A 12315-nucleotide genomic window follows, 5' to 3' on the forward strand; every position below is an offset into this window, starting at 1 on the left:
CCCTGTGGGCCAGATACGCCCCCCAGGCCCTGAGTTTGACACCCCTGCCATACACCATTACAAGATAAAGGAAACCCATTTTTTTTATTTACAAAGCATGCACTATTTCCTATACAAAGAAATCCAATCACTGATTTCTATTCACGTGCCAGTGCCAATTTATTGGCCATTATTAAATGAGTTGGGTCGAGAGGAACTGAAGGCTCATTCTAAAACACCCAGTTATGAAGGTGGGAGAGGAAAGCTTATCAGAGACAGACATCAAAGCTCAACACATATACACACACATTCCAGGAGCTCAAAGAGACTTTAATTGAATAGCGGCAAACAAAGAGAACTTGCAGATGATCGTGATTTATAACAAATTTGGTGTCAGAAGCACAAGTCCAAGCATACAATTATAGCCCATAAACATCATGCAGGGGAAATGGAAGAGGGACAACATAATCTTTAAACCTTCTCAATTAGCACTCTTAAAACCCTGAATAACTTGGGTTTCCCCAGCTAGCTAATCAACAAAATCAGGCCTAATTCTGTTCCATTCAGCTGCACACGAAATATGTGATATAGAAACAGGTAAACAAAGCAAAAAAGAAAAAAAAAATCACTTAAAGAACGGATTTAAAGTTACTGGTAGTAAAAGTGATTTGCCCAGGAAACAAGAAAATGGAGAGCTGATTTTTATTTTAGTGCACTACCTTGTTCATTTTAACTGCTGTAACAAGCATCTGTGTATTTGATTTTTTTAAATATAATAGAAGGCATTTCAGTATTTGCTTCACTTTAAACATTAAACTGGTTTTATTTTCATGGCTATAAAGTTTGTCATATCAACATGTAAAACGTTTGGCAATGTTATTTTTTACAATCTTAAGTAATAATTTAAGGCACTCTGCAACATTCCAAAAAGAGAAAATTAAGAAAACGGAACCTGTTTTGTAGTGCAGTATTTTTCAACTGAAAAAGTATCCTTCTCTGCAATGGACCAGGATAGAGTTTCTTCTATTTGGGGGAAATTAATATCATCTGCAGACTCACCATATTCTCTATATTAAATTATAAACCCTTTTCAACCTACATAGAACTTATCTATGGAGATTCTCATCCAGGTCATTGCTGTCCCAAAGGTGCTTTTTCAAAAGGCAACTGGACTTTGTTTTTTCTTTGAAAACGTGGAAGATAGAAGGATGAACGGAATACAAATCTTTCCGTTCTCCAACGTTCAGTCAGAACTGAAGAAGCTTCTTGGATGAGAAACGAAATGTCTTCAAAGAAAAACCAGAAAGTCCAGTTGCCTTTTGAATCTACCTAGAATTTACACCTGAAAGTTATTTCTATTTCTGTGTAAGATGATCCATCAAAACCTAAATCTTCTTGGTTTCAAAGTCAAGAGGATAATATCTAGCGCACATTCACTGTATACATACAGTAGCTTTTGTATTATTCGCCATTAGAAAGTAAATGTCTTAAAAATTAAAGTAGAATTAATTTGTAATTCTAATGTAATTTTTATATAATAAAATAAGAGCAGTAACAAGAGAAAACATGGAATAACTGAATAATGACACATTGCAACTGAATATAATTATGTATTGCTATTAGAATTATACAAGTTGGTGGAATGTAATAAGCATGATTAATTTTATCAGTTTTATTTGTATTAGAATGTATGGCAGGTGCCTTGATATGTTTATAAAAAAATAAAAATAAATAGAAACCTTTTTAAAAAAAATTAAAGTAGAATTAACGCAATATATTTATTCAAAAGAAGAAAGTGGTCTTAAAATTGTTTCACTATTATTCGAACACACCTAGGGGGACAGATATTACATAACAAATACACAAACTGCTCATTTCACAAAATAAAGCATTTTATTTTAATATGCCAGGTCAGTCAGTCAGGAAACAGAAGATAAGCAAGTACATCTCTTTATTCAGTTTGATACAGTATGAATCTAGTTTCTGATTTATGTTGTTGTTACTCAAAGCCTTTTAGTGGTTGGGGCATGTTGTTAGTCCTTACAAAAAAAAGAAAAAAAAGATCATGGTTTCTTTTTCAAGCCTGCAATTTCTTCACGTCTATTTTCCTATCCTTTTGTGCTGTAAACGTGTCTATTCTTGCTCGACCCGCTGCCTCCTATTCCTTAAAATTCTTCTGTGAACAACAGTGGATTTCTGGAACACTATTTTGAATCCCAAAACTCCTGTTAGATATTATGCAAAGCCGTAGAGTTTTAAAAAGTAAATCCTAGGAAAATAAAGAGGTAGAACAGCCTCCCCCCCCCCCCCCAATAATCTATAAAACTCTTTAGAAAGCAGAGAATTACACAACTAAAGAGGTACAATGAAATCCATTACTTGACTCAAGTTTGTGACAGCAAACTTAGAAAGCGGCTCAAGGAATGTCTCTGAAATTGCCAGAGAACTGAATCTGAGACTTGACGATCACAAAGTATACATCCTTCCTGTACGCCCGTGATGACGAACCTATAGCATGCGTGTCCAAAGTGGCACGTTAAAAAGCCATGTCACCTGGCACGTGCGGCCTTGCCTGCTTGTCTTCTGGGTTTCTGGCGTCCATGCGCCTACGACAAACAGCAATCCTTCGCACATGCGGCAGTGCCGAAAACCTGTGTGAGCATACATGCCAGCCAGCTGATTGTCGGGTGCGCATGAGCATCAGAACCCAGAAGTTTGGCTTTTCCGGAGCACGATCCCTTTGCGTACATCGCAGTGCTGAAAACCAGCCTGCGCAGGCACACCGGCCAGCTGATTATTGAGTGTGCATGTGCGCTAGAACCTGGAAGTTCAGATTTTCCGGGGTGTGGCCCCAACGGGCATGCGTGCACACATGTGAAGTTTCCACACAGTTCCCACTCGGTGCATGCAGGCAGAATATTCTGATCCCCCACCGAGTTTTTTTTAGTATGCTTACTGTATTTTTTTCTTCACTCAACGTATTATGCAGGCAGACAGGGCATAATTTAAAGCTACCCTTAATAAGTTAATTCTTAATGTTTAGAGACCTTCAGCTGATCAGTGGCTACTTATTACCATTACTCCCTCTGAATACAGTCCCAGTCTACGGACAAAATATATTACATATTGGTAGATTAATTTTGGTGGGCAAAGGATAATTGACGCGCAAAATATAGCCTCTCATTATCAAGACAACCCCTGCCTTCTCGAGGTGCCCACCGTTTTCCAACAGAAGGGGCTCTGTCGACTCTTGGGCCCGGCGAGCTCAAGTAGTACTCAGCCTAGAATCATGGATCCCGTTGATTCGGGATGCATGCGACTCTACAGCGAAGGGATTGGCGATGCCGTACCGACGCTAAAGACTTAAGTCAAGTAAGTCAAGTAGATTAATTTACAAAAGAGAAGACGCTATTTAACTATATACATTGAATGAAGCTAGCAGAATTATTACCAGATGCCTTAAACCTACCCTTCTACGTAAGATCTACCACTTTGTCCCACCTAGTGTCCATAGAGAAGCAGCAGCATAGAGAGACCCAAATCATCAATTACTAGACAATACCCTCTTTATGGGCTCCAACCAACTCCGCAGAGACTAAAACCCAAGAAAACCTCCTTAGGTCAATGGGAGACTTTGAAGAATTTGAAAGCAGAGTGGACCTATGGAAAGCTACAAAGAACCAACACTGGATGGAGCCAACAATGGAGGAGCTGGTAGCTGGGTCTGACAGAAACTGGGAAGTATGAAAATTGTTGAATTGACTGCAAACGGGTACAAGATCCAGAGACAATCTGAACAAATGGGGGCTAACTGCTGGCTTCTGTTCTTTGTGATTGTAATGACATGCCAACAACAACACATAGCTATACCTGAGCTTCATGTCCCGATCATCGTACACTTGAGCACTTCATGGCAGCAGGACAGAATGCAATTAATGTTGCTAGTTTCTAGACAAAATCTGTTTAATTTATATTAAACCTCTGGGGCCCAGTGGTTGGGGATCCCTGTTATATAGTATGCCTTATTTTAATTGTGATGCTTCTGACATGAATAGATGTGTAGCTATTTATCTCCTCTTATGTTAACAGCACATTCATTGTGGCTAGTCATAGTACAACACTGAGACAACCAATTTCGTTGTACAATGACAATAAAGGCTATACTATACAAAGAATGTAGAAAAACATCAGAAAAATTTCAAATTTGAACAAGCCGCCTATCTCCCTTCATCATCCTAATCCACACCATTTATCCTGCATCACTTTTCCTACCGTTTTCCCGAAAATAAGACCTCTCTAGACAATAAGCCCAATTGGGCTTTTGAGCACATGCGCTAAAATAAGCCCTCCCCAAAAATTATTTAAGCGCATGCACAGCCGCTCTCCACCATTTCCTCTGGTTTCTTGCCATGCAAACAGAAGTGAGGCGGCAAGGCTGGAGGGGGGGGAAGGAGGGGGGAACGTGCCTCATGCACCCCACACGCCCTTACCTAACGATCTTTCTTGCAATTTTAGCCACCACGCCCCTTCTGTCACACTAATGGCCACCACAAAAAGAGCGGCAGGCCCAGCGACACGCAACACAGCAGCAGCCATGAGGTGACCTCGCTCACCGCCTCCTGCACTTCAAAAATAATAAGACCTCCCTGAAAACAAGGCCAAGTGCTTATTTCGGGGGTTAAAAGAAAATAAAACCCTGTCTTATTTTCAGGGAAACACGGTATTATCTCCAGAAATGCTGGACTTCAATCCCATCACCTCTGTTGTGACCAGCGTAATTCCCAACCACTATAAAGAAAGCTACCGTAGATATTTCCTCGCAAACTTCATCACAAAAATCTATGGCATTGATTTCAGGCCTCCTCTGCAGAAGGAACAGCCCTTGATTGTTTTATAATTTACCAATTAAGAACTTGACTCCCTCCTATTCTTTATTCAATATTTTCCCACTGGAAAAAGGCTTACCAACAGGCGCTTCTGTTTCAAACGATGTATTTGCCAATCTTCTCACTACAGCCCTCAAGAGTATTCCTGAGAGGGCAAAATTACAAAATTCAAAGAATCCCCAGGATCAGGTCTATAGATTTCAGCTGGGAGGTAGTTTACTTATGCAACTGAATCTAGAATAGTTACCTATAAAAGAACACAGACTGTGTAACTTTATATTACCCATTTGTTTTCATACTAAGTCCTATCATTGTATTTTGGCTTAGCATCACATAACCAACCTCTGTTGTCTTCTCAACTACAGTCAAAAACCAAACTCCTCCGGATTCCATCTGCCGGTCAATGTCAGCTGGCGACTCCCCGGGGGAGGGCCTTCTCTGTAGCTGCTCCCGCCCTATGGAACGATCTTCCCGTGGAGATCCGGACCCTTACTACCCTTCCGGCCTTCCGCAAAGCGACCAAGACCTAGCTGTTCCGGCAGGCCTGGGGCTGTTGATTTATCCAGCCCCCATCCTAAGCTATGAATGTTGTGGAATTTTAATGTTGCTTTTTAATTTTTTGTATGTCCCCCCTTCCTTTTTATCTGTAAGCCGCCCTGAGTCTCTCGAGAGTGGGCGGCATACAAACCCTATAAATAAATAAATTAAATAAATAAATAAATAAATAAATAAACAAACCATGGCTTATAATTATAGATGAAATAGGTACTGAACTCTGTTGTTGTTAACATCTGTTGTCTTCTCTTAATCTTTGTGATTTAAAAATATAATAATTTGATGTGTCATTTTATAATCTTGTACGTGATCTGGAGTCACTTTTTTCTGTGAGGTGGCCATATAAATTTGATGAATAGGTAAAATAAAATTTTAAAAATCCACATAAGAAGTCCATTATCATTTCTGCCCCAGAGTCCTTTAAAATGCTGCTCAATTCACCATGTACCTTGAAGCCCTTCTTAGGTAAAGGTTTCCCCCATCCAATCATCTCTGATTCTAGGGCAGTGGTGGCAAACCTTTTTCTTACAGCATACCAAAATGGCACATACGCCCACTCAATCTCCCTGCCCAACTGTGCATGTGCACGCAACCCCTCCCCAGGCTTCAGAGGCTTTCCTGAAGTCTGGGGAGAGTGAAAATGGCCTCCCCCGGCCTCCGGAAGTTTCCGAACTTCCTGTTGGCCCGTTGGGGCCATTTTTCGTCCTTCCCAGCCTCCGGAGGCTTTCCTGAAGTCTGGAGAGGGTGAAAACGGCCTCCCCCGGCCTCCGGAAATTTTCAAACTTTCTGTTGGCCCGTTGGGGCCATTTTTCGTCCTCCCCAGCCTCTAGAGGTTTTCTTGAAGCCTGGGAGGGGGGCAAAAACGGCCTCCCTTGGCCCTCCGGAAATGTGGAAAATCAGCTGGCCATGGGCACTGGAGCTGAGGGCTGGCGTATCATCAAGTATGGCTCCGTGTGCTATCTGTGGCACACGTGTCATGGGGTTTGCCATCACAGCTCATGTGCTCATCTCCGTTTCTTAGCACTGTCCAAAGACATTTCTGTGGTCCTTTCGCCAGCATGGTTATACACCAAGGTGCATGGAACATTACTACAGAATAACAGAAAAACAGAGTTGGAAGGGATCTTGAAGAGCTTCTAGTTCAACCTCCTGCTCAAGCAGGAGACCCTATACCATTCCAGACAAGTGGTTATCCAAGCCTCCAGTGATGGAGCACTCACAACTTCTGGTGGCAAGTTATTCCACTGATTAATTGTTCTGTCAGGAAACTTCTCCTTAGTTCTAGGTTGCTTCTCTCCTTAAGTAGTTTCCATCCATTGCTTCTTATCATGCCTTCTGGTGCTTTGGAAAATAGGTTGACCTTCTCTTCCTTGTGGCAGCCCCTGAAATATTGGAACACTGCTATCATGCCATGTTACCTTCATTCCAAAGTGGTTCTTATTTATCTACTCTCATTTGCATGCTTTCAAACTCTTAGGAGCTGGAACAAGCAATGGGAGCTCACGCCATTATGCGGCACCTGCAGCTGAAATGAATTCAGAAAAATTGCACAAAGGGGTCAGTATCTTCTCACTCCAGATCTTTCCACTTCTTACTTCCAGGTAAGAAGTAAAAACAACAGAGGATATTTCCCTGACTTTCCCTGCCAAAATATTAACTTTCTGAGTAATATATTCACTCTATTGTTGGAAGGTCAACAATCCATTCTAAACCCATCACATTTTTCCTGAAGTTACAACTACAAGCCAGTCAAGTTCCTTTCATGACCAAAACCTGCATAGTTTTTTTTTTTTAAATTATTGTCTCAGTTCAATCCCGATGAGAGAAAATAGCAGGATTCAGAGTAGCAACACTACCTACTAGATGGGCCAAGTATTTAAAAAATTCTCTTTGCGAAAGACCCTTAATGCATTTCTTTAGCTAAGCTGGAATGTTTTGCAAGGCATATCTTGACGTAAAATAATTACAAAGCCAGGTTTGAATACTAGGCAGAATTCTGTGGCTGGACTCAATAAGGCATAAAGTGCTTTGCTGGGCTTTGGCGCAGCTTGCTGTAAAAATTGTGATTTATAAAGACTATCTTATTGATTATAGCATGTTGGGCAAACTCAGCCTGCTGCAGCCTACAAATCATGGTTACAAAGCCCATGATTTAGTTTTCTCAACAAGCAGCATTACCTGGCCAACTCTGTCTTAACTTCTCAATTACCGAATTTATCAGAGTATAAGATTCATCAGAGATTCATTCTCAGATTCATTCATTTTTAAGTTTTTGCACTTTGCAGGCCTCCCAAACCCTCTGCACGCCTCATTTATTTATTTTTATTTTTTTGCAAAAATAAAATAAAAAGGACATGAAGAGCTTTGGGAGGCTTGTAGAGTGCTCCTGGGGACTGAAGGGAGGGCAGAAATGAGCAAAAAACAGGCCGTTTTTTACAAAAAAAAGGGGGCATTCAGAGCTTTGGGAGGCTTGTAAAGTGCTGTGGGCTGGGGGGGGGGGGGGCAAAACAAGCAAAAACAGCCTGTTTTTTGCTCATATTTGTACTCCCCAGCCCCCAGGAGCACTTTGCAGGCCTCCCAAATCCTCTGCATGTCCATTTTTGCAAAGGGAGAGGGGTTTTCAGTAGGCCAAAAATGCTGTATTCAGTGTATAAGACGTACCCAGATTTCCACCCTCTTTTTGAAGCCGAGGTGGCACAGTGGTTAGGGTGCAGTACTGCAGCCACTTCAGCTGACTGCTAGTTCTTCAGTTCAGCAGTTCAAATCTCACCAGCTCAGGGTTGACTCAGCCTTCCATCCTTCCGAGGTGGGTAAAATGAGGACCCAAATTGTGGGGGCAATATGCCGACTCTGTAAACAGCTTAGAGAGGGCTGAAAGCCCTATGAAGCGGTATATAAGTCTAACTGCTATTGCTATTGCTATTTGGGGGAGGGGGGGAAGGTGCATCTTATACTCTGAAAAATACGGGAATCAAGGGAAGCCCAGCTAGTAAAAGACAGACCAGCAAAAAACTCCAGGCTGTGGGAAAATGGAAGCAAAAGTTGGCAGCCAATGGGAAGATTACGTCCATACCATCGTTAATGAAAATTGCAAACGAGCTCAACTTGACCATTAATAAAGCCAGTTGCCATTAAACTCATTCATAATGCTTTCACATTTCACATTTCACAAGTAAGGTAAAAACCCAGTCAAATTTCAAAGGATTTAAAAGCATCCTAATCAAAGTATCCTAATCAAAGTAACTTAATTTATTTCAGCCAGCATCAGCTTTATCTGCTGAGATGTATAACTTCAAGGAAAATTAATTAGTCTCTTCCTGCAGATGGGTTTTTTTAATAGAACTTGGAAAGATTAAGCTAAAGCACGTCAAATGTTCTTGAACACACTGTAAAAAGGTAGTGGGCTTATTAGAGGAAGGGGTAGGGTAGGAGAGAACAGATGGGAAGGGGGGAAAAAGTGGGGCACTCAGCACTTTCTATAAACTACATTTTATTGCAATTAACTTGCTAAATTCAGTTGTTCCTCTTGTCCCTTTTTTGCCAACTGAATATGCAAAACAGATTTCACAGAAAATTCAAACATTCTGACTCCATCCAGGTTATTGAGGAACAGATTCTGCTTCCTCTAAAATCTGTTTAGATTTAAATTCAGAGAAGCACAAATAAGGCTGCAGACTAACATGAGGCGAGTTTTTAAAGAGAGACAGAGCAAGAAAGAGAATCTACATTTTTATTTTTTTACCTGAACAGCCATTCATGGCTGATTTTGCCAGGTTCCCAGACCAGAATACTACTTGCTAAATATTTGAGCTCTTGTCTTGTACAGAGATCAAGGTAAGATTAATTACTCAGGAAAGTGAAGATCAAGTATCACAGGAAGCTGAGAGGCAAGTAAGTACCTGATTTATTCATGTGCACCTCAACAACAACAACAAAAAGAGGTATCAGAGCTGTGGCTGGTTCCAAAAATGAGAATTATCTTGCTGGAATGGACATCCTACTTCCAAACAAGTAGCCAGTTATTTTGGCATTGCAATACACAGCAATGTTTACCCTCCACCTCCAGTAATTAAATATATACTGCCCCTGTCCATTGAGGCTCCACACTGATGTTGTCTATTAGCACTTAAGAGAAATTTAGTCCACTGAGTCATATTCTGCTTCCTTTTTAAAAAGAAACATTAAAACTTCCATCAGATGCAAACTGGGTTGGTTCATCCAGAAATATTCTCTAAAATAACTTCTTTTACTTCTCACCCTATTAAAAATCTTAATAAATAACACATTTGTATATAAGAACAGATATAATGTGCTTCTGAAGCATTCTGGAAGTAAATCATGCTTCAAGACATTATCGGATCAGATTTCATAAATAGTCAAGGCTGGGAAAGGTTTCAACAGAATATGGAAAAAGGCAGAGAAAGAAAAGGATGTAAGCTCCTGCAGGTATTTTTCCCTCATTTTGCATCTCCCCCCAAAATACGGTCGAATCAACTAATTTCACACACATTCTTTATGAAAACTTGCATGCCGTGTGGTGAACATAAGCGACTGAGAATCCTAGAACTACTGTCTGTATGCGAACCAAACTTTTCTTGCAATTCAATGCAATGCCATCAAGACGACCATTCTATGACCATATGGCAATGTGGAAGCTGGTTTTGTGCAAGATGCTGTTTTATTTGTTGGCTGTTAAAACAGAAAAGTAGTCCACTGTGAAGCAATGCAGTGGTCGCCTCACGACCTTCATTTGCAAAAAGGACAACTGGCTTCACGTAGCCCAACGGACAGTTGTCAAAAAAAACTCCTGGGTGACAAAGCTGTCTCTGCAAGTGTGTCCACATCAGAGGTGGTATTTCAGCCGGTTCTTTCCAGTTCGGGCGAACCGGTAGCGGTGGCTGTGGGAGGCTCCGCCCACCCGCCCTGACATAACGCACGAGTACTGCGCATGTGCAATTTTAGATAGGGAAGGTAAGTGAATCCCACCTCTGGTCCACATGTTTTCATAAAAAAAAAACAAATAGGCCACCTCAGGTAGTTAAAAAGTATCTTTGATGATTGGCCTCTTAGGGAAGAGGTATCCCTACACGGCCTTATCTCCTATTGGAACCACCTTGTGCGTCTCCTCGCAGGCAGCCATTTTGTGAAAGCACCCACATCGGACACTCAAATTTCCAATACCTTCCTTGGCTGAAAAGATAAGGCTCTAGGAAGCATATATCTTCCATCATGAAAGAACTTAGCTGACCATCCATTTCTCAGGCATTCCTAGTGAAGAAAAGAAGGTAGATCAAGCCCAACTGCTGGTGACTTCCTGAATCCATCAATGTTTTCTTTCGAAAACACTGTGGACTTGTCCAGAGAGTCACCAGAAGTCAAGACTGACAGAAAGTCTATCATTCTCTTCTTTAAGGATTTGTCAAATTCCCCATCTAAATGGATTTCCCTGGAGTTACCCCATCTAAGTATTAACCAAATCTAACCCTGCTTAGCGTTTTCTTGACAGCAAGCAAAATTGACCAGGAGCATTTCTTTGTGACATACTGACTAAACTGTTTGACTAGAAACAGGAAACTCAAGCTTATTTTCCCTAAATTTTGGGGAAATTGCTGGTTTGGTCAAGTCATTGTCTCTAGGTCCAACCCATCCTGGAAGGTAGCAATACATTACCCAGAAGTCCCAGAGAAAAGTTGGGGGGAAATTTAAGAAATACTTTAAAGTGACAGCTCATTTGCAAGGTCCGCAATCTCACTTTTAGATATTTCGGTAATTCTGATATGAAATATAGTTCTGATTGTGTGAACCTCTAAACAAATATTGATGTATGCTGCTTTAGAATAATATGTACATATATAATTGGAAGTTCCCTATTTCCTTATCGTGTACAGTGGGTTTCTTTAACACAGGGATCTTAACTCTGCAAACACAGCTGTGATCAGCATTTAAACTTAACTAATTAGTTTCAAACAGATTCATTATCACTAAAACCCTTCCGTGGCCCTCCTTGCAAATCTGTTGTGTCAGCAGCTTCAGATTAAAAAAAAAACCCTCATACAATTCGTGAGCTATGTTTAAAAAAGAGAATAGCAAACAAGTGCACAATCCTGTTCACGCCAAGAAAATCAAGTTTGGGATGTCAAGAGAGTTCACACGGACCTGTTTTTGCAGCATCTCTGGTGTAACCCTAGCTAGTTTCCAAATTGCAGTGCAACCTAGTAGTTGCGTAGGTCTGAAGAGCGAGTTCTGGGCAGATCAGAAAGCTGGTTAACATACTCTGGCAATAAAGTATTCTACAGAATATGCAATACCTATCTGCTATCCAAAGTAACTCCGCAGAATTAATTTCAAGGGGAAATAAGAGAGTCACAGAATGGAAAAACCACAGGAAATGTTTATAACACTGGAAATCGCCGTCAACATGGAAAAACATATGTAAAGGGCTTGAGGTTGGAGCAATTCCACACCTCATGTTGACTGAGGTTACAGCTTTTGCAGGAAAGAAAAATAAACGAGACAGTGAAGACAGTGATCTTTTGGATAGATCAACATATCCACTTCCACAAAGGTGCTGAGCACCTGAGATAAGATAACTGCCTCTGCAAAATACATGACTGCATATTTTAGCAGATACCAAGAATTGTCTTTCAGGTCATACTCAATCAGGGTAAGAAATGGAAAACATTGAATTCTGAGATGGATGGGAAGAGATTCAGGAGCGAGGAAGTATAAAAGAGCCTCAGCTTTTCAATCCAAACACTCAACTAAGACACACAGAGCCTGAATGAGCAACTCCAGTTAAAGCAAGGAGAGATATTGCAGATTAGACTGTGATTCAGAGCCATTTTATTTAAAAGAAATTAATGGGACGTGCACTCGGTCTGAGGAATGGACACGA

The 12315-nt window shown here is 40.8% G+C and overlaps 1 protein-coding gene across 1 annotated transcript in view; it reads right to left on the reverse strand.

Annotated features, from left to right (window-relative positions):
- EXT1 (exostosin glycosyltransferase 1) overlaps window positions 1-12315 on the reverse strand; it is a 337038-nt gene that overhangs the window by 321791 nt on the left and 2932 nt on the right. The window lies entirely within an intron of this gene.

Source organism: Thamnophis elegans, chromosome 8, assembly GCF_009769535.1.
Source record: "Thamnophis elegans isolate rThaEle1 chromosome 8, rThaEle1.pri, whole genome shotgun sequence".
In the NCBI taxonomy this organism is placed as follows: domain Eukaryota; kingdom Metazoa; phylum Chordata; class Lepidosauria; order Squamata; family Colubridae; genus Thamnophis; species Thamnophis elegans.